This window comes from Dermacentor variabilis, chromosome 8, assembly GCF_050947875.1.
Source record: "Dermacentor variabilis isolate Ectoservices chromosome 8, ASM5094787v1, whole genome shotgun sequence".
Taxonomy (NCBI): Eukaryota; Metazoa; Arthropoda; class Arachnida; order Ixodida; family Ixodidae; genus Dermacentor; species Dermacentor variabilis.
Genome location: NC_134575.1, coordinates 134,581,144 through 134,607,452, shown reverse-complemented (window position 1 = coordinate 134,607,452; position 26,309 = coordinate 134,581,144). Strand labels below are relative to the sequence as shown.

Sequence of the window (26,309 nt, the reverse complement as noted above, 5' to 3'; positions counted from 1 at the left end):
GCTGCACAAGATAGCTTCGAACAGGCAGAATTTGCTGAATGCATTTCCTCGAGAGGACCTCGCCCAGGGACTGAAGAACCTCGACTCCGGCACAGACGCGTCGCTTACACAGAGAAGCCTCGGTCTACTGTGGGACATAGGCAACGACAGCTTCGTCTTCAGAGCTCCTCGTCAGGACAGGCTATATACGCGGCGTGGAGTGCTGTCGACCGTCAACAGCCTTTACGATCCACTAGGGTTTGTGACTCCAATAACGGTTCAAGGCAAGTAACTTCTCCGTGACCTCGTGACGACGGGTTATGACTGGGACACACCGCTTTCGGACGAGAAAAAGCAGAGATGGGACGAGTGGAAGAACTCTCTCCAGGCACTACAGCACCTTCACGTGCGAAGAACGTATGCGCCAGTCTCGACGCTTGAAGCCGAAAGGAGGGACATTCGTGCATTTTCAGACGCGTCCACAAGGGCCGTCGCAGCGGTGGCATACCTACGCGTGACTGACAAGCAAGGAAACAGACACGTTGGATTTGTCATGGGAAATGCCAAGCTTGCTCCACAACCAGAACACACCATCCCAAGGCTTGAGTTGTGTGCAGCAGTGCTTGCTGTAGAGATGACCGATTCTATACTACGAGAATTGGACTTCCAGCCGATCTCGGTCACGTTCTACACGGATAGCACAGTGGTCTTGGGTTACATATACAACGAAACAAGAAGGTTCTATGTGTATGTGGCCAACAGGGTGCAGCGGATACGTAGCAGCACGCAACCTGAACAATGGAAATACGTTGACACAGGCGAAAATCCAGCAGACCACGCTACTAGAGCGATTCCAGCGGCACAGCTTAAGAGCATGAACTGGTTGTCCGGACCTGATTTTCTCTCACGACGAGAAGAGGAAGCACGGTCGTCGAGCTTCATCCTCCTAAATCCTCACGAAGACAAAGAAATACGCTCTGAAGTCTGCACTCTGGCGACGGAGGTGAACAAACGACAGCGACTCGGAGCGGAACGCTTTCATAGACTCTCGAACTGGAAATCTCTCACTCGTGCTGTAGCAAGTCTGATCCAGGTTGCCCATCGCACAAAGAACGCATCACAAGGAGAGGTAGCTCCTGTTGAGGCGCTGTCCAAAGCCAGGCTCTTCATCATTCGCGCAGTACAGCAGGACGCATCTTATGAAGAGATATGCTGTATCCAGAGAGGAGAGCAGGTTCACAAGACAAACTCGCTTCGAAGGCTTGACCCATTCTTAGACGTCAACTGCTTGATCCGCGTCGGGGGCCGCTTGAACAGAAGCGACCTTCCAGACGATGAGAAACACCCCCTCTTATTGCCGGGTCGGCACCGTGTGGCGACGCTTCTCGTGCGCCACCACCATGAATGCGGGCAACACCAGGGCCGACACTTCACAGAAGGAGCCGTACGAGCTGCTGGGTATTGGATCGTCGGAGGTAAAAGGTGCATCTCATCCGTGCTGCAAGCATGCATTTCATGCAAGAAGCTGCGAGGGCGCTTTTTTTATTTGTTTCCACAAGCAAGGAGGTACATGGTTGTGGCGGAAAAACAAGGGGAAAAAAGCTGCGGAGAAGCAGCTTGACTTCATGACCAGAAGATGGCTGACCTTCCGGCCGACCTAATCAGCACAGATCCTCCTTTCACGAATATTGGAATCGATGTTTTTGGTCCCTGGATGATTGCCTCTCGCCGAACAAGAGTGGGTGTTGCAAACAGCAAGCGCTGGGCAGTCATGTTCACTTGCTTAAGCATTCACGCAGTGCACATTGAGCTGATCGGATCAATGGATACGTCGAGTTTCATTAATGCCTTCCGAAGGTTCCTAGCAGTGTGAGGGCCCATCAAGCTAATACGCTCTGACTGCTGGACTAATTTTATTGGAGCTTGCAGAGAACTTGGAATCAGCGCAGAGGGCATTCATCGCTCACAAATAGGCAAGTTACTCAGCGGAAACGGCTGCAAATGGATATTCAATCCACCGCACGCGTCCCATATGGGCGGTGCGTGGGAGCGGATGATCGGCATTGCACGCCGCATTCTTGACTCAATGCTCATGCAGTCACGTTATCAACGACTCACGCATGACATTCTTGCAACCTTTTTGGCAGAAGTGGCGGCCATCATTAATGCCAGGCCCATAACTCCTACTTCGTCTGACCCCGAAGATCCCACAATCCTAACTCCGGCGACACTCTTAACCCAAAACACGGAAGCACATTTGTAACAACTGGGCAGTTAGATACAAGCAACCTCTACAAACAGCATTGGCGCCTCGTGCAAAATCTGGCTGACGAGTTTTGGAAGCGCTGGCACACAACGTATGTCACTACTTTGCAGCAACGCCGAAAATGGCAAGCAGCAAAACCCTACCTCAAAGAAGGCGACGTCGTTCTACTCAGGGATAAAGAAGCAACCCGCAACGACTGGCCTGTCGGAGTGATTACACGAAGCCTGCCCAGCGCAGATGGAAGGGTGCGCAAGGTCGAGCAGAAAACAGCCAAAGACTGGGTTGTGAAAACATTATTCCCACCAACAACAGAAGTTGTGCGTTTGCTGTGACTGTGATATAGTGGTGGCGTCTTAACAACGAAAGACACCAGACGGGGAGTGTTCTGTGTGCATCGCGAATGCACGGCCATACTTCTCTTTCAAGAGGGAAGCGAGCCTTCCTTACTTTTATTGCTTTCTCTTTCACTGAGCCCCCGCGGACTCCGAGCTGTGCGCGAGAGAAAGGGCCCGCTCCCTCCGTTCGGTTCCTGGAAGTGACCCAGTGGCGACGCTTGGAGGTGTCGGGTGTTGTTTCCGCGGCCTGGGGGCGGCGACGGGGATGGAAACCGCAGTTGGAAAAGCGCGGGACGAGCAGACTCACCCCACCGGCCCTAGAGACCGGACCACTTTTTACGGGCTAAAACTGAAGGTATTGTGTATTTTTAACTTGCTTTTTTGACCTTCTCAGTGCAATTAAAGTTTGTTTTAAATGTTCAACTGCGTTCGACCCGTTATCTAGCTGGAGAGAGGACGCTTTGATCCCGTCAAGTGCGATCCGCGAGGCCAGCATAGTAGTCCTACAAGAAATTAATGTCTACTCATTTATAAATGTTTTCACCACCATCTGTAGCACTTTACTGCAGCTTCAGGCTCATATAAAGCGTATGTGCCGGCTCATTTCTTGAGGCCGATATTAACCCATGACTGTAATAATACCTGCCAGTGGCGAAGTCCAGCCCTATTTCCTCAAGCTCTTTTTTGCCTAGCTCGTGACAACCATCGCAGGGTTGATTTATTGGCAGGCGCGTAGCCAGAGATTGTTTCGGAGGGGACCCAAGCCTCCAGCTGTCCGAACAAACTATTTATACTGTAATGAGGAAGAAGAGCACAAGAACAAGGCCGGCCAGATCGTTTCTTCCATGTCTGCTGTGGTACCAGTGGGCCAGCCGGATCGCCAGTGCTTAGCACGAGTGTGAGCCCTTCGGGAACCACCTGTTCCTGCTCTGCGTCACCTGCCTTTTCGTTTACGTACAGACGTTACCATCGGAACTGTTCAGTGCACCGATTACAATTGGTGGAAGGTGCGGGATATTCAAGAACATCTACACCCTGGAACTCCGGTCTCGGATTTTGCCTCCCATCATGCCTGACTCTCCCCAGCCGACGTCGCCGCCACCCCCCGTTGCCTGCGCTGGTGCTGTCCCGCAACGCCATCCAGCGGTTTTCAGCGGTACGGATGAACAGGACGGCAATGACTGGTTGTCTACCTACGAACGGGTGAGCTTGCACAATCGATGGGATGATACTGCCAAGATAAATGCCGTCGTATTGTACCTTGCGGCAGTGGCTCACCTGCGGTTTATAAATCGAGAAGCCGACTTTCAGTCCTGGTCCGCGTTCAAGACCAGTTTCGCTGCAGTTTTCGGTCGCCCTACCGTCCACAAGTTGCGCGCTGAGCAGCGGTTACGAGAGCGAGCGGAACAAACCGGTGAAACATTCACCTGTTATATCGAAGAGGTTCTCGACCTATGCAAACGTGTGGAGGCTTCTATGCCTGAAAAAGACAATTTGAAGCACATTTTGAAGGGCATCGCCGATGACATTTTTCAAATATTGATCGCCAAGAGTCCGCGGATCGTAGCAGAGCTCATAAATTTGTGCCAAAGCTACGACGAGTTGAGGAGGCAGCGCGAGTTGACCAGGCGCCTCTCAGTGGCTGACGAGGCCCTTTCTTCCATGACAGCCTCCTCTGATCGCACCCCCTTGCTAACACAAATCCAAACTTTCGGGCGGGAAGAAGTTGCACGTCAGCTTTCTTTGCTACCCTTCGCTGAGCTACCCCAACAGTAGCCGCTGCCGCAACAGCCACCTACACAGCTCGCCCCTACGCTCCGGTGGGTTATTGAAGACCAAGTTGCTGAGGCTCTACAAATGCAGCATCAGCAGCACCCTGTCGCCGCGCCACTTACGTATGCATCCATCACCGCGCAGCCTCCTCGTCAAGCTCTCGTTGCGCTACATCCTTGGCCGCTACCACCCGTTCATCATCCCGTTCATCGACCTGTTCCTGGCTTTACTAATCCTTGGCGCACGCAAGACATCAGGCCCATATGTTATGCCTGCAGTATTCCCGACCATGTGGCACGACTCTGCCACCGCCGCATGCTACACTCTGATGAGTTTGTGCAGTCGCCTCCCTACGCCGACGCGCAGCCTGTCCACGACGCTTATTTTAGTCGGCAGTCGAACAGGCCACCAGCCGAGCGCCCTGTCCATACACGTCGTTCACCTTCGCCGCGTCGCCGCTCGTTGTCCCCCATGCGTCTGCGCCATTCACCCACGCAAGAGGAAAACTAACTGCCGCAGTTCAGGAGGCAGGAACTGCGTCGTGATCGATCTGTACAAGTCCGCCATTGTCGCCTTCAAACGTTGTCGACCTTACTGTTGATGGCGTCCCTACCGTTGCGCTAATTGATACTGGAGCAGCCGTGTCTGACGTAAACGAACGCCTCTCTCGAGCTTTACTAAAAGTTACGACGCCACTTTCTGGGTTTTCTCTTCGCACAGCAAGCGCCCAGCCAGTTCAGCCTTCAGCAGCGGCACAGCTAGAGTTGTTATTCAGGGCGTTCTCTATATTGTGGAGTTTGTGGCTCTGCAGTCCTGCTGTCACAACGTGTTACTTGGGTGGGATTTTCTTTCACGAAATAACGCCGTCATCAATTTTGCACATGCTGAAGTCGAATTATCGCCTCTGTGTGACGTGCCCCTCGTCGGCGCCACTTCTCTTCCCGCTAAGCTAGTTCTTCGAGAACACATCGCCATACCGCCGTACTCGTCTGCCGTTGTTCCCGTCTTCTGTGGCACTGTCTCTGAAGGCGCTGTCCTCTTCGCTCCTTCGCAACTCTTCTTGACCCGCAAAGACGTTCCCCTTCCTTTCGCCACACTTGACATTTCAGCCGGTTTCAGCGCCATCGTTGTATGCAATACGCTTCCTACAGCGCTGATAGCTCTTTGCGGGGAAGCACTTGGCCATGTTCAGCCTCTTGATGACATGTTTATAACCGACGTGCCGGATGCTTCGTATGCAGAGCTCGTTGACTTCTGTGCACTTTCCCCTTCTGCTCCGCCATCACCTGACTTGTTCACACCTTTCATTGCCGATTACCTTACTTCCGAGCAGCGCTCCTAGCTTCTTCACCTGCTTGCCCAGTTCCGCTCTTCTTTTGATGTCGCTCAGTCTACTCTGGGTCGCCCGTCAACCATCAGCCACCACATCAACACTGGCTCCAACGCGCCATTGCGGCAGCGCCTGTATCGCGTATCCGCCAAGGAGCGTCAGGTGATCAGTGAGCACGTGGATGACATGCTTCAGCGCCGCGTCATTCGACCTTCCAATAGCCCGTGGGCATCGCCGGTGGTTCTCGTCACAAAAAAAGATGGTTCCATTCGTTTATGCGTCGATTGTCGCCGTCTAAAAAAGATAACGCGAAAAGACGTCTACCCTCTACCGCGCAATGACGGCGCTCTGGACAGCTTGCAAGACTAGCTAAATTCTTCTCTTCGTTGGATTTACGCTCGGGCTACTGGCAGGTCCCGATGTTAGGAGTTGATCGGCCTAAAACTGCATTCATTACTCTAGATGGTTTGTACGAATTTAATGTGATGCCATTTGGCCTATGCAATGCGCCTGCTACGTTTGCACGTATGATGGACCATATCTTGCGCTGCCTAAAATGGAGCACGTGTTTGTGCTACCTCGACGACATCGTTGTGTTCGCCCCTGATTTCAGCACGCATCTTCTTTGCCTTAGGTAAGTGTTGATGTCCTTGACCAACGCAGGCCTGCAACTGAACCTGAAAAAGTGCCAGTTCGCCGCACGCAAGCTCCTGATTCTAGGTCACGTCGTATCACAAGACGGCATTTGCCCCGACCCATCAAAACTTCGCGCTGTGGCAGAATTTCCGAAACCTAAGACACTCAAAGAACTCCGCGCCATCATCGGCCTATGTTCTTACTTCAGAACGTTTGTTCGCAATTTCGCCTCGGTAGTATCACCTCTGACACAACTATTAAGTGGCGCCAACGACCTATGCGGCACCGCGTTCGTGACCTTACGCCGTCTCCTGAGGTCTCCGCCTATACTGCGACACTACGACCCCACCGCCCCAACTGAAGTGCATACCGATGCCAGTGGTAATGGCCTTGGCGCTGTCCTTGCGCAGCCCAAGTCTGGCTACTCCGAGTACGTCGTTGCTTACGCCAGTCGTGCGCTGACCAAAGCGGAATGCAATTACAGCGTCAAAGAAAAAGAATGTCTGGCCGTCGTTTGGGCACTCAGGAAGTTTCGCCCTTATTTATACGGCAGGCCTTTCAATGTGGTTACTGACCATCACGCCCTTTGTTGGTTATCCTCTTTAAATAACCCATCTGGACGCCTTGTCCGCTGGGCTGTGCGCATTCAAGAATACGACATACACGTCATATACCGCTCAGCTCGCAAGCACACTGATGCTGACGCTCTGTCCCGCTCTCCGCTGCCAGCCAACACGGCCTCCCTCTCTGCCATTAAGGCGATATCCTCGGTCAACATCGACGCCTTCGCATCCGAACAGCGCAAGGATCCTTCGGTGGCCTCTCTTCTGGATCTCCTTTCTGGCTCGCCTGCATCTCCCATCTCCCGCTCTCTGCGTCGCCAGGCTGCCCATTTTGCTGTCTGGGATAGCCTCTTGCATCGACGCAACTGCCAACACGGTGGTCGCAAGTGGCTCCTGGTTATCCCTAGGAGTTTGCGTTCCGACATGTGCGCGTCTTTCCATACTGACCCACAATGTGCACACGCAGGCGTTTTGAAGACGTATGAGCGCCAGCGGCAACGTTACTACTGGCGAGAAATTTTCTCTTTTGTACAAAAGTTTATCCGCTCGTGCCCGCAATGCCAACGCCGCAAATCTCCGGTTTATTACAGCCGCTTCCATGTCCTGCACGTGCCTTCGACCGTGTGGGAATTGACCTGTACGGGCCGCTACCGCTGACACCCGCTGGAAAACGATGGATTATTGTCGCAGTTGATCCCCATACACGCTGTGCTGAAACCGCAACTCTACCTCCAGCGACCGCCGGTGACGTTGCATCCTTTCTGCTCCATCGTTTCATTCTTCGTCATGGCCCACCTCGGGAGCTGCTGAGTGATAGAGGCCGTGCGTTTCTGTCACAGGTGGTTGAAGCTCTGCTTGCTCAATGCCGCATAGTTCACCGGACCACCACGGCGTACCATTCTCAAACAAACGGGCTTACAGAGCGTTTCACTCGCACCCTTCCTGATATGCTCGCCATGTACGTTTCACCGGAGCATACAAACTGGGACATCATCCTGCCATTTGTCACCTACGCATATAATACGGCTACACAAAGTACTGCAGGATTTTCTCCATACTTTCTTCTCTACGGTCGCGATCCTTCCCATACTATCGACATGGTTTTGCCTTATACACCACACCGAGTGTGCTCCCGTTTCAGCCGTCGCCCGATACGCCGAGGAATGCCGTCAATTAGCGCGAAAGTTCACCTCCGCCGACCATCAACGACAAAAAGCCAATCGTGATGGTGACGCTACGAATCCGAACTTCGCTCCCGGCACACTTGTCTTGTTGTCCGTGTTTTCTACCACGCCTGGAATTTTGACAAAACTTCACTCGCAGTATGATGGCCCATGCCGCATCGTCGAACGCACCTCTCCGGTCAACTATGTCATAGAGCCGCTTATATCGACATCCGACAAGCGCCGCCGTGGACGGGATGTTGTTCACGTTCGCCGCTTGAAACAATTCTATGACCCGCTCGTCTCCACGTCGTAAGTCGCCAGGATGGCTCCGCTTTTCCACCGGGGGTAATTGTAATGAGGAAGAAGAGCACAAGAACAAGGCCAGCCAGATCGTCTCTTCCATGCCTCCTGGTCAACCAGTGGCTCAGCCGGATCGCCAGTGCTTAGCACGAGTGTAAGCCGTTCGGGCAACCAGCTGTACCGGCTCTGCGTCACCTGCCTTCTCGTTTACGAACAGACGTTACCATCGGAATTGTTCAGTGCACCCATCACAATACATATAAAGCTCGACGACAATTTATGAACCACACAAACAAAGATGGAACAAAAAAAACTCAGTGCCCTTCCACTCTGGAAGAAAGATGACTAGCAGAGCTGTGTATGTAGGCCCCTTGTTGGCAAACTGCACATCCGCCGCGAATCAGCCCGGCATTGCAGTATCCTCGGAATCGTCCCCCGTATGGGGGTGTTTACAGCCCGCTTTACCTACGGCGCAGGTCGGCCCGACATTGCACTATCTTCGGGATTGGGCCATGTACAAAGAGTGCTTAACGCCTTTTTCTCCTGCGCAGCGGCTCGACCCGGCATTGCACTATTTTCAGTATCAGCCCTCGTACGGGGAGTGCCTAATGCTTGCTTCACCTTCACCGCAGGCCGGCCCGGCATCGCACTATCTTTGGGATCGGCCCACGTATTATGTCTACACACGGACGTAATCCTGGGGGAACGATCTTTCAACAGCTTTTATGTAAAATTCGTTACATCTTAGTGCTCTTAATTAATAAATTAATTCTTAATGACGACGACGACGAGCGCGCGAGCAGTTGCATGAGCGTGTTCGCACAGTAGCGCCGAAGGGCGCCAACGAGCCAGCTGTTGTAGAAGACGATGACGCTGGAGGCAATCCTAATGATAATAATTGTATTGTATTCGCTCCCGGACACGATACTGGGGGTACTAGCCGTTGACAGGTTCGCTGTAAACATGACAGTGGCGTTTCACTTCGTGAATGCGAGTAACGCACAAGCGCATGGACTCCGCGAATATGCACGCCAAGCACCATGACGTTCAAGCACAAATTCAAAGGGCGCGAACGTGATCGAAGACGCTACATTGATCCCGACGGTGAGACGCCTGGTATGCCGCAGGTACATCGCAAGTGATACGATACATGCAAGGAAGAAACGCCGCGACCATACACAGTGAGCACCGCGGCGTCGAAGCATACACGGAAAAGTCGCGAACGCTGTCGCGAACGCTACATTGATCGCGACGGTGCAACGCCTGGTGTGCCACAAAGTGGGATGACAGCGATCTACAGAAAGGAAAGACGCTTGACTCTGCAACCCCTGAGGGAGTAACGTAGTGTCAAAGGGAAAACGCATATTGCTACACATGAAAAGAAGGGACACTGCCAACATGCCCAGTGATCACCGCGGCGTCGAAGCACAAGCGGAAATTGTGCGAACGCTGTCGCGAACGCTACATTGATTGCGATGGTGCAAGGCCTGAAGGCTTGGGTGCCACGCAGTGTGATGATAAGTCATCTAAAGGAAGGAAAGACGGTTGATTCAGCAATCCGTGAGGGAGCAACGTAGTGTCACAGGGAAAACGCCTATTGCTACACGTGCAAAGAAGGGACGCTGCCAACATGCCCAGGGAGCACCGCGGCGTCAAAGCAGAAACGGAAATGGCGCGAACGCGTCGAGTCTCTTCTCCACCTCCAGGCGCCTTCCTCTGGCGCTCGCTTCTCTCGTGGCTGCAAACATTACCTAGCCGATTTCACAGACGGTCCATCTACGCTTACGCGTTAAATTTAAGGCACAATGTTAAAAGTTAGGAAGAGAGCAGTGTGGATAAAAAAGCAAAGACGGATAGCTAATATCCTAGTGGATATTAAGAGAAAGAAATGCAGCTGGGCAGGCAATGAAATTTTGTAGGACAGATAAGCGGTGGACCTTTACAGCTGCTAATGGGTGCTAATAGAAGTGAAGCATAGTCGAGGATTGCAGAATATTAGGTGGCGTGATGCAGCTGGCAAATTTGTTATATATATATATATATATATATATATATATATATATATATATATATATATATATATATATATATATTATCGCCAAAACCCACTGGAGGGACCCCTCCCCACAAAAACACACAGGTCACAAGCCCTCTGATTGAAATTCAACTTCATTCGAATATCATCCAACACCCAAACAATTTAAACTTCGTGTTAGGGGTAGCATAATGTTCTCCACACTTTATAGTAGAATGCTAAATTCATTAGATGTATTAGAAAGCACATCAGGCTTTTCTCTTCGTGTTTGTTTGCTGTGCCTTGATATACATTGACACAAATGGCGTCTACGTGGTTATATATTCACAAGTGAAATTATGACGAAGCATCAAGCATGCACTGCATATTGATTCGCCCGCTAGTGTGCGTCCTTCCTTTATTATATTCGTTTTTAGCGCTCCGAACAAACGCGAAATGTCCAATAAGTTATCAGGACACGCGACATCAGGACGCAACGAGAACCTCGACTGAATTTTCAAGCTCAACTACACACTGTTTTATCAACTGCACAGTATTTGATTCGGCGACGCGACAACGCATGCGCTTTCAGATTTAAGAGACGTGTTTGTCAAATGCGAAGCGTTTCTTGGCGAGCATTTGCAACTTTGACATTATCTATCTAGCCGCCTACGTATTGGTGCTCTCGTGGTCGTTTCGTTAATGTTTTAGGTACCAAAATTGGCATACTGTGACAACAGTGAATGACAAGTATAAATGATCTCTCATGGCATGAATATCATGACATGTACGTTATGGTCGTTGTGCGTTATGACATGTGCGTTATGGTGCGTTGGTGCTCCCGTGGTCATTCAGTTAACTTGGTATCTACCAAAATTGGCACAGTATGACAAGAGTGTATGATGAACAATAAGGATAGTTATGACAGAATGTCATGACATGCGTGTCATGTAAGTCATGAAAGAGCCGCCTGCGTCTTCTTATGTACCAAAATTGTCATAGTATGACAAGAGTGTACACGAACATGAATGATAGTCTTGACATGCCCATCATGTAGGTCACGAAACAGTTCCCTACGTCTTGGTGCTCTCATAGTCCTTTTGTTAACTTCATAGGCTGCCTGCACACTGATTCGCATAGCACCAATCCCCACAGTGCGTGGGATCTGCCGGTTTTATATTTAAATGAGAAGATGGAATGCTAATTCGACTACTCCAAGCGATGTCCTACACACGTGCTTTTAACGCTGTTGCCTAATAACGGCACTCTGTGTATTGGAGTTCCTTCTTATTTTCAAATAGGTCATCTTATCCTTGGTTCGAAGATATCCTTCGTACCGAGTGTCCATACGCCAGGGCTTCTCTATAAACACGGAGATAACTTCTAAGACGCTACGTGGCACTCGATAAATTGATATAATGTCCACCCCATTAAGCCATTTGGTAGCCGTCATGTTCCGCTAATATGTAGTAAACCATAAGCTTGATTTAGCCAGTTCCGCAGCCCTGTCACGCAAAAGTGTAATGCCTTGTATCGGCACAAAAATGCGTAATTTACGAAGACATTTAATCGTTATGATAGTATAAGTGCGCACGTTTCGAAATTTTGTAAGCGATAATGAACTATGTAAGGCAAACAACAGAAGTATACAGATAATACCCCTACAGATATGTGCATAGGGCTTTTAAGGAAAATGGATGGGAAGCTTACAGTATTGGTGGGCCGATTAACATTTCGGACTGGGCAGACTTAAAATTGGGGGTTGGATCAACTTGAAATTTCGAGGGGGCCCAATTGAAATTTGTGGGTGCACCAAGTTGATGTACGTGGGTGGGGTAACTTGAAATTTGGGGGTGGCCCAATTTGAAATTTGAACATGCGTCAAATACAAATTTAGGGGTGGGCCAACATGAAATTTGAGGGTGGGCCAACTTAAATCAGGGAGTGGGCCTACTTGAAATTTGACGGTGGCCCAACTTGAATATGGGGGCGAGCCAACGTGAAATTGGAACGTGGGGCACCTGAAATTTTAGCACGGGCATTTTAGGGCATTTGGGGGCCAACTTAAACTTGGGGGAGGGACAATATGATATCTGAGGGTGGGTCAACTTAAATTTGGGGGCGGGCCAAACTAAATTTGGGAGAGGGACAACTTAAATCTAGGGATGGGCCAAGTTGAGATCTGGGGGTGGGCCAACTTAAATTTGAGTTTAGAGTTTAGGGTTGGCCAAAATCCAATTGAACGCTACGGAGCATCCTTTGAGCTATAAACACCTTGTGGGCAAGCGTGCGCATTGAGACGCTTGGCGCGTTGTCATTGTCCCTTACTGAGGCGCCGTCAGAACGCTGGCGGTAGCTTGCGTGCAGAAGGAACGCGTACATAGCACAGGCTTTCGGGAGCGTTTGTGCATGACTGTGAAAAGAGGCGCTATTTTCTGCAGCTCCTTAGGGAGAATGACTGAGGGCCTTCGGGAACGGCATGGGGACATAAAGACTAAAGGATAAAAAAATAGAAGAGGGAGAAGGTCGACGCGATTCCAGAGTCCGGTACCGTTAGGTACCGTTGTCAGCGGTAGCCATGGGGCGGCGCATTCACAATTTACACGACAGCCCCATGTCCTTCAGGAACGTAAGGAGCTGCCTCAAGGCGAAGCCGTGGTGCTGGCCGCGAGACCGCAGCTGGGATTCCGAGACTGCTGGGAGTCCGAGGCGTCGGAATGAGACGTGAAGAGAAGCCCTCTGTTTGGAGAAGGCGGGGGAGGAACAAACAAGACGGTCAATTGTTTCGTCCTCGCCGCACGCCGTGACGGCCGGGGATGAAGCCAGGCCTTTGCTGTATCACAGCGAGGTTGACGTGGCATCGCAGCGATGCGCTCTCGCCTCACGCGCTGCTGCAGCAATTCGCACAATTGCATTCAAAGGGTCATGCGGCGAGAAAATCTGACAATTGTCTACTAAAGCCTAGGCACTCTTTGCCACCGCAAAGACCATGAGTAGACGTGCATAAACGAGGAAAGGCAAGTAAGCAAAACTAAGTCAAAACGAAGTCACTGCCGATCCAAATAATGACGGCACTTTAGCAGAGAATTCTAAGAATTTCTCTAGCTTTTTTTACCCTCTTCAGTGTCGACCGTTGTCAATGATTACCAGTATGTTTGTGTCAAATTTACCTGAACCATCCATCTGCTGACGATGAGCCTATTATCGTTGTATGACCTGTCATTTTTTCTTTGGAATTTTCCACTCCCCTTTTAGCATAGTAATATACGCCCTTCTGAAATCTTCAGCGTGTAGGGAGGTTTATTGGACAAGTCCAATAAACAGGCGGTAGCTCTGAACATTAGGTCGGGAGAACAAGGTGGTGGTGTTCGAGCGCCGATCTCGTGCCATCCGCTCTGGATGATGATCGGGATGTCATTATCTTCCTTTCTTTATTACAATTGCCGCCGTCGAGAAAGGTGGAGCCATCCTGGCGATCTAACAGGTGGGGACAAGAGGGTCGAAGTACGGCTTGAGGCGGTCTACGTGAACGACCTCAAGTCCACATCGACGACGGTCGCCGTGCAGCGTAAGAGGTTCAATGACGTAGTTTACGGGCGAAGTACGCTCGACGGCGCGGTGGGGACCATGATAATTTGGGAGTAGTTTGGACGACAAGCCAGGGGCGCAGGCTGGTGCAAGCAGCCACACAAGTGCTCCAGGAGCGAATGACGCCTCCCTCCATGGTAATGAACGCGCTAATACGGTAGCCCGAGAGCTCGCTAACCGGGCGCCATTGGAAGAGCTGTCCAACCCAGACGACACACCTACAGAACCACTGAACTACACTTAAACTCTACAATATTACAGAGATACCAAGAGACACTTCCCTCCACCACATAATTCCCTGAATCGAGAAGATGCCGTCGCGTGGCGACAGCTTCAAACTAATTCATTTCCCTGCCTCTTTTATCTTCAGCTCTTCCACCCAACACAATATCCCTCATACTGTCCCTATTGTGGAGCAAAGCGCACAGTATGTCATTGCACGTGGGAGTGCCCACACCCTCCGGGCTATTCCCCTATTCCTTCACCTTCCCCTACCTCCTGGGAGACTGTGCTGACCAGCTCCGACCCGCAAGAGCAGCGACGGCTGATCCGGCGGTCACGCGGAGTGGCGCGAGCCAATGGGGCCCTGAACTAAGTGCTCCACCCTGCGAGGAAGTCGCCCAAACTCATGATAAATAAATGTTTTCTCTCTCTCTCTCTCTTGCGGCAGGAGAGTGGTCATAATCGCGGTCGTTTTTCGGACGTTGTTGGTCGGCTGTAGTAAAGAGCTTGGCTAGTTGTCGGCAATCTTCAGCCTAACGGGCGGCTTTCGACACGGGCGCGCACTCTGAGGCATCTGGTGCGTATGGCAACAACGTGTCGATAGTGTGCACCGGCTGGCGACCGTAAAGAAGGAAGAAGGGGGAATACCCGGTTGTGACTTGCGTAGCGGTGTTGTACGCGTATGTCGCAAATGGAAGAACCAGGTCCCAGTTTGACTGATCAGATGCAACATCTGTCGCAAGCATGTCGCCCAGTGTCCGATTAAACCGCTCAGCGAGACCGTTCGTCTGAGGGTGGTAGGCAGTACACGTCCGATGTACAATGTTGCACTGGTGCAGAAGTGCTTGGATTACATCAGAAAGAAATACGCGGCCACGGTCACTGATGAGTTCGCGAGGAGGACCGTGTCGAAGCACAAAACGCTGGAGGATGAAAGAGGCGACATCCTGTGCTGTCGCTGTGGCAAGAGCAGTGGTTTCGGCGTATCGTGTAAGGTGGTCGACAGCAATGATAGCCCATCGGTTTGCCCGCCGTGGTCAAAGGTGAAGGTCCATAAAGGTCAATTGCAACGCGGTCGAATGGGCGGTCAGGGCACGGAAGGGGCTGTAATGAACCTGCGGCAGGATGCGGTGGTTTTTTTCGTCGCTGACACTCGTGACAGCCGCGAATGAAGTTTCGGACAAAGCGAAACATTCGGCGCCAGTAGCACCTTTTGCGTAAGCGTTCATAGGTCTTGAAGACACCGCCGTGAGCACACTGCAGGTCGGAGTGGAAGAACGCGCAGATTGTATGACGCAGCGTTCTGGGGATAACTAGGAGCCACGTCCTACCATCTGGCAAGTAGTTGCGCCGGTACAAGTGGCCATCACGGATGCTAAAGTGCGAAGCTTGACGTCGCAGTGTTCCAGTGGTCGAAAGGGTGGGTGCCTCGGATAAAACGTCATGAAGCGAAGCGATCCAGGGATCGTGGCGCTGTGCAGAGGAGATGGTGGCGACGTCAAGAGCTGACAATGGGTGGTCTATAGTGGATATGGGCGCAGTTTAGCTGGATAGTGGTGACCGCGACAGTGCATCAGCATCCGCATGCTTGCGTCCGGAACGATATTAAACGCGGATGTCAAAATCTTGAAGTCGAAGAGCCCAGCGGGCAAGGCGACCTGACGGATCCTTCAACGAAGACAACCAACGTAATGCATGATGGTCCGTAACTACATCAAACGTGCGGCCATATAAGTAAGGGCGGAACTTGGCGAGCGCCAGACTATTGCGAAGCATTCTTTCTCGGTGACGGTATAGTTTGACTCAGCCTTGGTGAGAGTTCTGCTGGCGTATGCGACGACATACTCTGTGAACCCAGGCTTTCGTTGTGCGAGAACAGCACCGAGGCCGACACCACTGGCGTCTGTGTGCACCTCAGTTGCGGCGATGGGATCGTAGTGGCACAGTATAGGTGGTGACGTCAGGAGACGGCGAAGGGTGGAGAAAACTTGGTCACACTCAGAAGACCATGACGAAAGATTGGGGGCGCTGCTTAAAAGTTGGGACAAAGGCGCAATTATATAGGCGAGGTTGCGCACAAACCGTCGAAAGTAGGAGCATAACCCTATGAAGCTTCGTAACGGCTTTAGAGTCGTCGGTATGGGGAAGTCGGTCACGGCACGTAGTTTAGGCGGGTCCGGAAGCACGCCGTCCTTTGACACGACGTGACCGAGAATTGTAAGTTTTCGCGCAGCAAAGCGGCTCTTCTTGAGATTTAGTTGCAGCTGAGCGCTCTTCAGACACGCCAGGACATGGTTGAGGCGTTCCAGATAGGTTGCAAAATCTGGTGCAAAGACAACAATGTCGTCGAGGTATCAGAGACACATGTGCCATTTCAAACCACGCATAACCAAGTCCATCATGCACTCGAAGGTGGCAAGCGCATTGCAGAGCGAAGGGCATGACATTGAATTCATATAGACCATCAGGCGTGACGAAGGCTGTCTTTGAACGGTCGGCCTCTGCTGAAGGCACCTGCCAATACCCGGAACGCAAATCTAACGATGAAAAAAACTCGGCACCTTGTAGGCAATCAAGGCATCGTCAATTCTGGGTAACGGGTACACGTCTTTTCGAGTGACCTTATTTAGGTGCCGGTAATCCATGCAGAAACGAATTGGTCCATCCTTTTTTTAACGAGAACCACAGGTGATGCCCACGGACTTTGTGAAGGGCAAATAACGTCGCGTTTAAGCATATCGTCAACCTGGTCGGTAATAACTTGACGTTCCGCGGTGGAGACACGGTAAGGGCGTTGTCGCACTGGCGTGTTGGAGCCGGTGTCGATGTAGGGAACAACGGTAGAAGTTTGGCCAAGGGCACGTTGGACAACATCGAAAGAGTCGCGGAACTGGTAGAGCAGATGGAGAAGAGCAGAGCGTTCAAATGGTGACAGTCCGTCTGCGATCTACGAATCGAATAGGTCGGCAGCTGGTACATCAGACGGATTAAGATCACTGACGACATCGAGGTCGGGTCGAGCTGAATCTTGCTGCACGGAAGAAATTTGGCCGATTTTAATGGGTTGCACGCCTCCAAGGGATTCACCTTTAAGCAGTTTGATGGGATACGGAAGAGGATTTGTGAGGCAGAGTGCACTTGTTCCATTCGAAATATAGAGGGTCGAATAAGGCAGAAGAAGTGGCTTCCGACTTAGAAGGAGGTGTGATTGTTCAAAGAATGCAGCTTCATCACATATTCTGTTGCAGAACACGTGGATCAAAACAGCTGCTGTCGGCGGAATTTCTGTATCTTCTGTTACGACTAGTTGGTGTGCGGCTTGATGAGCGGGGTTGTAGGACTGGTCACACAACGGGAAGAGCTCAAGTTCAGATCTGGCACAATCAATAACGGCGTGATTATACGATAAAAAGTCCCAGCCAAGTATGATGTCGTGCGAGCAGGATGAAAGGACGATAAACTCAACAATGTAGTGCTCTTTAGCGATAATAAGTCGAGCAGTGCAGGCAGCTATAGGCCGAACAGGGTCTCCATTCGCTGTACGTAAGGGCATCATCTCAAGAGGCGTGGTTACCTTCCGAAGCTTGCGGCAAAGTGTGGTGTCCATAACAGAAACGGCAGCACCGGTATCGACAAGAGCATATGCACGGGTGCCTTCTACAAAAACTTCGACAATATTCGACGGCAAAGTTCGAGGACTTGAGCATTTCGACAGCGCAGTTCTTGCCTCACGAACTGCGGGGGCTAGTTTCCCTCATTTTCAGGGGCTGGTCGACGACGCATGGGCGACATGGATCGGCGACGGGGTGAAGGTGAGCGACGAGACGTGGGTTGCGGATAGTCACGTATAGACGTCCTTGTTTGGGGACCCGGACCTTCATAACGAGAGCGGGGACGATCCATGTAGTTCTGCGAACGGGCGCCTGAGTATACTGGCGTGCGACGGCGGCAGAATCGGGCGATATGACCAGGGCCACCGCGTGCAAAACAGATCAGCCGGTTGTTCGCGCGTTCGCCAGGGATTTGAAGTGTTGGGAGCAGCCCATGTCACGGACGGCTGAATCGGGGCTGCAGCATACGACACATCATGGGACGTTGAGGGCTGTTGAAGCTGCTGCCGCTTTACTACCTCTGCGTAACTAAGAGGCGCGGCGACAGGTTGCTGCTGAATGGGCACCGGCATGGCCTCGGAACTCTGTTCTTGGATGACGTGTCGAAGCACGGAAGCCAACGGGATTGGTCGCTGCAGTTGCTGCTGCCGTGGGAGCTCCTGACGCTGAGCAAACGGTAGGAGAGACAACTGACGGGCCACCTCCTCACGCAGAAATTCTTTCATTTGTGCGAGAAGGTATGACTGGTCAGGCACGATGTCCAGTACAGCGAGTGGTTGACTGTACGTGTGAGATGAACGTCGGGTGAGAGCCCGCTGCCTTCTCAATTCGTCATAGCTGTGGCACAGAGTTACCACTTCAGACACTGTGCCAGGAGACTTCGCAAGAAGCATTTGAAAGACATCGTCGTCGGCGCCCTTCATAATATGCTGAATTTTAGCACTTTCGCTCATTGAAGCATCGGCGCGCCTGCACAGATTGATTATGTCCTCAATATAGGCTGTAAATGCTTCGTTTAGTTCCTGTGCCCGTGTGCGCAGCCATTGCTCGGCGCATTACTTCCGCACGGCAGGGCGACCGAAAACGGCAGATATTGCCTGCTTAAAAGCGGGCCAGTTCTCAAATTCCGATTCGTGGTTCGTATACCACAGCTTCGCCACGCCATCCAGGTAAAAGTTCGCGGTACTCAGCTTAGCAGCGTCATCCCACTTGTTGGGTCCACTAACTTTTTCGTAGGCCGACAGCCAGTCCTCGATGTCCTGGTCTTCCGTATCCGAAAATACCGGGGGATCTCGCTGGCGAACCGGGCCGGGGCAAACGGTGGCCGGGAGAGATGACGGCGGTTGGGCAGCGTCAGCTTGCATGGTCGAGTGCAACGTACGGGATCGGAGTTCCTGGGTGCCGGCGATATGCGTACCCAGCACCTCCACCAAATGTAGGGAGGTTTATTGGACGAGTCCAACAAACAGGCGGTAGCTCTGAACAGTAGGTCGGGAGAACAAGATAGTGGCGTTCAAGCGCCGATCTAGTGCCCTCCGCTCTTGATGATGATCGGGATGTCATTATCTTCCTTTCTTCATTAGAAGCCTAAATATCAAAAGCTGGTTGCAGACACTTAAAGTTACCCTTGGCGACGTATTGCTACGAAACTGCTTAAGGCTACCCATGGTAGGCTTAAACGCAAATCGTGTATACTGTTGTCTGGTGGGCGGTGGTCTGCAACGCGACGCCACTAGAGGAACTCATAGATCGTCGATACAGGACATGTGCTAGGCTCACGAGTATTGCTCTTCTATAAAACTGGGACAAGGATCGGCTCTGTGTGCCGACCACGCACCCGTGGCACTGCGCAGTTCGCTGCGTTCTCGGTGTTCGGAGGGAATGGAGTTTGCAAACAACACTCTCCTGCTCGTATTGAAGGGAAAAAGAAAGTGAGAAACGATCACTAGGTTCTCCTGTTCAAGTCCCAGCGACGGCTTTATCGACAAAGTTTATGCTAACCTGTTACAATGTGTTGCAGAAATTAGTTCATTTGCAGGCGAGCAGATGCGTTTCTTTGGCAGAAAGAAGTGGACGCATCGCTGCTTGTACTTAGATTCTTGGCTTGCTTCCTAAAATGGGACAAGAGAACGATTTTCTCTCGTAGTCGCAATGAAAGCGTCTCCGTGGAGCAGTCTATTTCTGACTGAAGCAATTCGTTTGCTCTTTATTTGGCAAAACGCAAAAAACAACTTGAAAGAACGTTCTCAGATACTGCAGCCTCTGCTTATAATATACGATGTGGTGCGCTGAGCACTTCTTTGCCACCGGTAGATTGAGTGCATCCACTTCAAGTGCCTGCTGCAAGTTTTCGAAAACACCCGCAAAGTTCTCCCTCAGGAGAGACAAGTGAACGGCCTGATAGGTTGCTCCAAGGCTGCGGAAGGTCCTGTACTTCCTCGCGATCACTACCATGTCATAAATGTACACAAACAGGTGATCCTAATATTTTTCGAGCCTAAGGAAGGGAACATTTGGAATCTGGCATCGAGCTGCTCTCGGCCCTGGAGCACCTGTCGGACCTCTCAGACCACACTGAGACAGCGGCACGAAACTACAGGGTTCGTGATTTAGAATTCTTTTCTTTCGCTCAAGGTAACAAACTCCACCTTAAAATTTACTTAATTGATCTGATCTGATATGCAAAAAAAAAGTTAGGAAGATTTGCGGATCCCACTCACTGCGGGAATCGGTGTAAACGAAGCTTTCTGTGATGTTTCCTTAGATTGATGACAATTAGCGGTGCTTTAAGGGGAATATTTTCTCACTTCAACCTTTAGTCGCACACGAGAGTGGTTAGTTGATATTAAACGTTACCTTGTGTGCACCGCTGCTGTTTTCTGCGTAGTACACAGAATACGCACGGAGAGTGTTGGCTTCAGGTGTCAGATTTATGATTGCCTCACATGGCATATCACATCGTGACATAATTATTAACCTTTATTGCATTATGGGGCTGTGCGTGCCAAACAACAGAATCAGATGAATAGGCACGACATAGTGGAGACTCCTAATTAATTTTGACACCCTGGTGTTTAACGTGTGCCAAAATGTAAGCGCACTGGCGTTTTATATTTTGCCCTCTTACGTCTCAACACAGTCAAGGGCGCTGATCAGACGTTTACCACGAGGCAACCCAAACCCATCTATCGGCGCCTATTTAGAAGTCAACGCAGCGTTGACATCGACTGTCGACTGGTCCACAAAAGTCCCCTCATCCTGCACATGACAACCATAACTAGTGATGAAAATTGACAACATCGAATACTACCATGGGATCGGCTTCGACCTCACATTCCGAAATCTCTATGCGGTTGCTAGATATGCGGAGGCATATTTAGCACCATCGGAGGCGGAGTTCTGCGGGATGGTGCGATATCATCGGCGGGATATGGTTACTGGTTGGACGATTATAACTAACCCCGATACAGTCATCAAATTACCTAGCGTAGTCGCCTTGGGAAGACGACTGTATTAAAAGCGGAGACCTTTCGTGCAGTGAAAGGTGCTAACACGTCCTGACTCTACTCAGACGTTTATGTTCCTGCATGGAGTGGCCTTCCGTATGGGTAGGTAGGGTAAATAATGTTACATAAACCCTTTTTCCTTCATTCCTACTACCGGATGTACTCGTCGATGGGCTAGCTGGCTTCTTGGCCGAAATTCCACCTCGAGCCGCAACAGCCCCCGTCGAAATGCGGCTGCCGCTGTCGGGATCGCACCTGCCACCTAGAGCAAGGCCATAGCCGCAGTGCTACCGCGGCGGGCACTGAAGTGCTGATTTGACGCGCGACCAGTTCCGTACTGCCGCTTAGACCCTGCGGTGCGCTTTAATGCGGCTTTCTTTCTGCACGCAATGCTTAAGTTGTCTGCATGACAAAGTTGCATGGTGTTTCTTTTTCTGAAATAGCAGAAACGTGGCGGACCGCTCGTTGAACCTAAATTTATCTACTTTGTCCGCAACCGTTGTCGTGTCTAGTAGTAGCGTTTCCTAGCCTTCTCACATCGCCTTCTCCCTCTGACACCCTCTCCCAAACTATGGGAACTGCGACAAGAGCGAAAGGTGCCACTTAGTCTCTCATTAATGCATCTGCATCAATGAAAGGCTAGACATCGTGCGGAAGAACGTCTGTTGGTCAAACTGGCAGATGCATCAATGAGAGACTAAAAGAGCATGAATATAACTTCACTAGAGTAATATCGGGCCATTTGGGCATTCATTACCGACATTTTCCCTGCAAACCCATGCTTGAAAGTATTTATCTTCTGTGTAAGGCTCATAGCAAGATGGCAAGAGCGATTGTGGTGGTCTATGAAATTCCAAAATTAGAGGAAAACTGCGTGAGCAAGCAATCAGTGTTGCTACGTGAGGAAGATCTACGACTCCACGGTTTATTGTTGTAACCACTGCAGTGTACGCTTAGATCATACGTTAGACACGTGTACGGTTCATCCACATGCACCACTCAATGTTCTTTTTGTATTGCTTGTTTCCGCTCGTTCGGTATATATTTATAGATGGGTGCGAAAATAAAGTCTATAGTTGAAAGTTGTGCTATGTCTGTGTATCTGTTTATTTCTACATCCTCTCTCAGCCCATGTACACATTCTATCATGCACACCGGAGCATTTTACATTGGGGGCGGCTACGTATGCCACCGCTGAACGCGGACACGTGGGCCCTATTTTGAAAGTGATCTGCGATGAGGGACACAGTCTAGGTGCCTTGAGGGCTGATAACTTCGTATGCGTTGTGTTCTCACCACTTAGGTTTCGTTTAAACTAAGCCGCACTAATGTCTCTCGCTCGCTGCTGCTTCCGCGCTTCCTCCCGCCACCATTTTGACAGTGAGTGGTCGTCGAGTGAGATGTAGCCATGTTTGCGCGTGCGTGCGTGACCCCGTGCATATCAATTTAATTAGTAGGCGAATGTTTACAATGTTATAGGGCCGATGAAGCTACTATCCTGACGTGGTATAGCTGTATAGTAATTTGCTATCGCAATCGACGGCGAAACTTGCGAACTTTTTGCATTTTTTCGCACAAGTCTGTGCACATAAGATTCTTCTCTCATTTTCCTTTATTCTAATCCCTTCCTAAAGCTGTCAAAACATCCAGTGCTCCGTGCACCCGCTTAAATTCTACTTCTTTTGTTACGGACATAAACAGGACCTTGTTGTGCTCCAGGCGTGCATCCATCTCGTTAAGCACGACTCTAGATAGAGGTTCTCCAGAGTTCTTCGCTGCACTATAGAAGTACTCGTGGCGCCATGCAGAGCAATAAGACGCACCAAGGTACGGAGGCTAGCGGAACAACCGAGAAAGAAGACGTATCTGCAGTTTTCCTCCGACTCCAACCGTACTGGGACCACATCCATGGGACCTGGTTGGTTCTGTCGCAATAGCATATTTTCATTTTTGGCCGTCGCACTGAACGACTCAGCACCACATCATTGGTTTCGTGCTGTCCTCTGGCACCGCTGCAGAAGTTGCCGACCTGCTTTCGCAACAACCCTCCGTCCTATTACGCATCAATATCAAAGATTCACTGCTAGAGCACAGGACCGCATGACCGGGAGCCCGAATGCAGTAGTTGCTCTCCGCAGAGGAATTGGCAGACCCCCGGCCAAGCCAGCTTCTTCACTGCATGCGACAGCCCATGAACGGCTACACCGCAGTCATCGAGAACAGCTTTCTGCGGGAACTGTTTCGGCAGGGCCATACAATATGCATTCAAATAGCGACCTGAACAGCCTCGCCATCTTTGCAGATAAAGTCATGGAATTAGTGACGCCATCTGTGTGAAACTTAACGTCCTCGAGTGTCACCGTTAATAGAGTTATGTCACCATTAGTACAGCTTCTGCCAAGGACACGCTTTGAAGGTATCTCAGCTATTTCATGCTGAGGAGCGTCATCACATTCCATTGCGTCACCGAAGACACCGAAGCTCGAGGAGACAACCACGTGCACCAGAATAGCACCCTCTGTCTCGGAAACCACCTCTCAGAAATCAGCGCAATTTCGAACACGAAATCCGCCACTACCTACAGCCTTGCTCCTTGGAGGAAAACAAGATCGCCGAACCTTAATGGCGATGACCAGCTAGAGGCAAGCGTAAAGTTCACTAGTACATGTCAGGGACAGAACCACCGGATACGAGAGCCAATCAGAAAGTAATTCTTCCGAGCCCACTACTTTGCCGATAGTACTGCAAACCTTTTGGACTATTTGCCATTTAAGCATTGACGTTTAAGCCAAATAATGTCACTTGCCTCACCATCCTACGTCTTCTCATTCCAGAGTAATCGAACAATCCATGGGCCTCCAGCGGTGACGTCTGGTTGAAACAAGGGGCTGTGATTGCATTTCTGTCTGCAGAAGGTTGTGCGCCTATCAGCATGCATTCACGTCTGGGTGCAGTTTACGGGGATGTCTGCCTTGATGTCAGAACCGTGCGAAGGTGAGCAAGGTCTGTGAAAAACCAAAATTCAGCGGCACCAACTCCCCAGGATAAGCGGCAAAGTGGACGGCTCGCAAACATTTTCGATGAGTGACGAACATCATGTGGATGAGTCGATTCGTGGGAATCCCAGCATTGAGCATCATGAGATCGCAGCAACACTCGGTATATCCATTCGTTCAGTGAACCACATCAATAAGGACCTCCTGCGTTACAAGAAGAAAAATCCGCTGGCATGCACACTAAACCACAACCTTCGCCGTGTGTTCTGTTTGGTTTTCATCCTCACTGACGATGGGCCTGAGCTCATGGACACTCATTTTCTGAGCCCCCAGGTGTGCTGGTGACTGTAAAAAGCTGACTCATGCTAAGCACTGCCCTATGTTCACGGCACTTCCCATGAGTCGCCCAAATGACTACAATTGATAGTGACCCTCTTGCTGCGACGCCTTGAAGCATCCCCAAACGAAACGCGACTGCTGCAATGAACAATACCAGAGCAACATGATGTCCGTCGCCACACAATAATGACTTGCGCGCGTATCGTATGGCGCGGATTCTGCCACGGAACTGTTCGTCAACCATAGCAACAAGGATGCAGCAGAATGCAGACGACGAATGCATGCCTATTTTGCGGCGTGGATTTGCCACATTGAGTGCAGCCTTACGTATTCGTTATAAATAAGCTTCACCTCTTTAGTTCCTCATGACACTTACTTTTCCTTTTAACCTATTAGAATTGGCTGAAGCGCAAAATATTGATACTAAACTCCTTGACCTACGCGATACATCTGCATCCCTTCATCTTGAATAAATCACCTTTGAAAGTACGTAACCGCTTTGTGGCTGTTACACAAGCACACCCAGGCCATAAGTAACCGTCTGTTTCTGCAAGCAAATATTAGACGCTTATCATACTCCTTCTCATCGAGAAATTTGCCGACTCAAAAACTTGTCTCATCCCGCTTAGGGCATGAACGCGAGGTCCGTGGACGTGCACCTTGTTGGTGCGCACAAAGTTAAACAGTACGTGGTTCCCCCAAGATAGCCTTTCTTGCAACCCGACATATATTTCGCCGTTCTTCACATTAAAATTATCAGTCCGATACTTCCATATCAAAGTTGTCACTATCCTATCATTTAGACTGTTGCACGCGGTAGCTCGAATCGACATTCATTTCTGACATGACTGCAGCTACAATGGTCGTACATTTTGTTTCAGCATTTTCTCTCAATTTGGATGCCCTGCAAAAGCTGCCACTAATCGGACCACCAGGTTGAATCGTATCGGAGGTGCTTTAACTTCTCAGAACAGCATGCATGAGAAAAGGATCGTAGCATCCCCCAAAAAACGGCATCGTTGAGAAATTTAATTGCCACCTTAATGCAGCACTTGCTGCTCACGGCTTCTTAACAAGTCCGTTCACCGATTCCCGATCACGCTGCTCGAAATTTCAACTGCTTTCAATGAGGATCTTCCCGGTGCTATTGCAGAGCTTCTTTACGGCACCTCGCTTCACCTGCCGCCGATTTTTTCGAACAAAAAAGGAAAATAACTGTCCACACAATCTCTCTCACAAACGACTACATCAATCAGGTGTGCGACACAACCTCCGTCCACAGCATCCTCGTTTGAACAAACGCAGCGTACATAGAGTTGAATCATCACACATGTTTCTGTGTAGCACCACTATGTGCGAGGCTCGCTTTAGTGGCACGTACACCAACCATTCCCTATTCTAGAACCTTCGCCTTCTTACTTCGTCGTCGACGTGATGGGGACACGGGATACCAGAGCGCTAACTGACTCAAGCCAGTGTTGAGCGACGCACCCACACCCACTAATTTCTTTCTGCCTTCCTTCCTGGGACACTGCGCCCTGCACTTCGCTCGGACACTTTTCCTCACCTTCACAAGGAGGAGGAGAGGAGGAGTACACCAAAGCGGTGGATAGCATTACGCTTATCTACAGTGCCATCAAAGTCCACCTTACCTATTGTGTTTTTTTTTGTCACTGCATTTAACG

General features: G+C 50.5%; 1 protein-coding gene across 2 annotated transcripts in view; it reads left to right on the top strand.

Moving 5' to 3' along the window:
- Positions 1 to 26,309, top strand: part of LOC142591291 (uncharacterized) — a 250,753-nt gene that overhangs the window by 81,361 nt on the left and 143,083 nt on the right. The window lies entirely within an intron of this gene.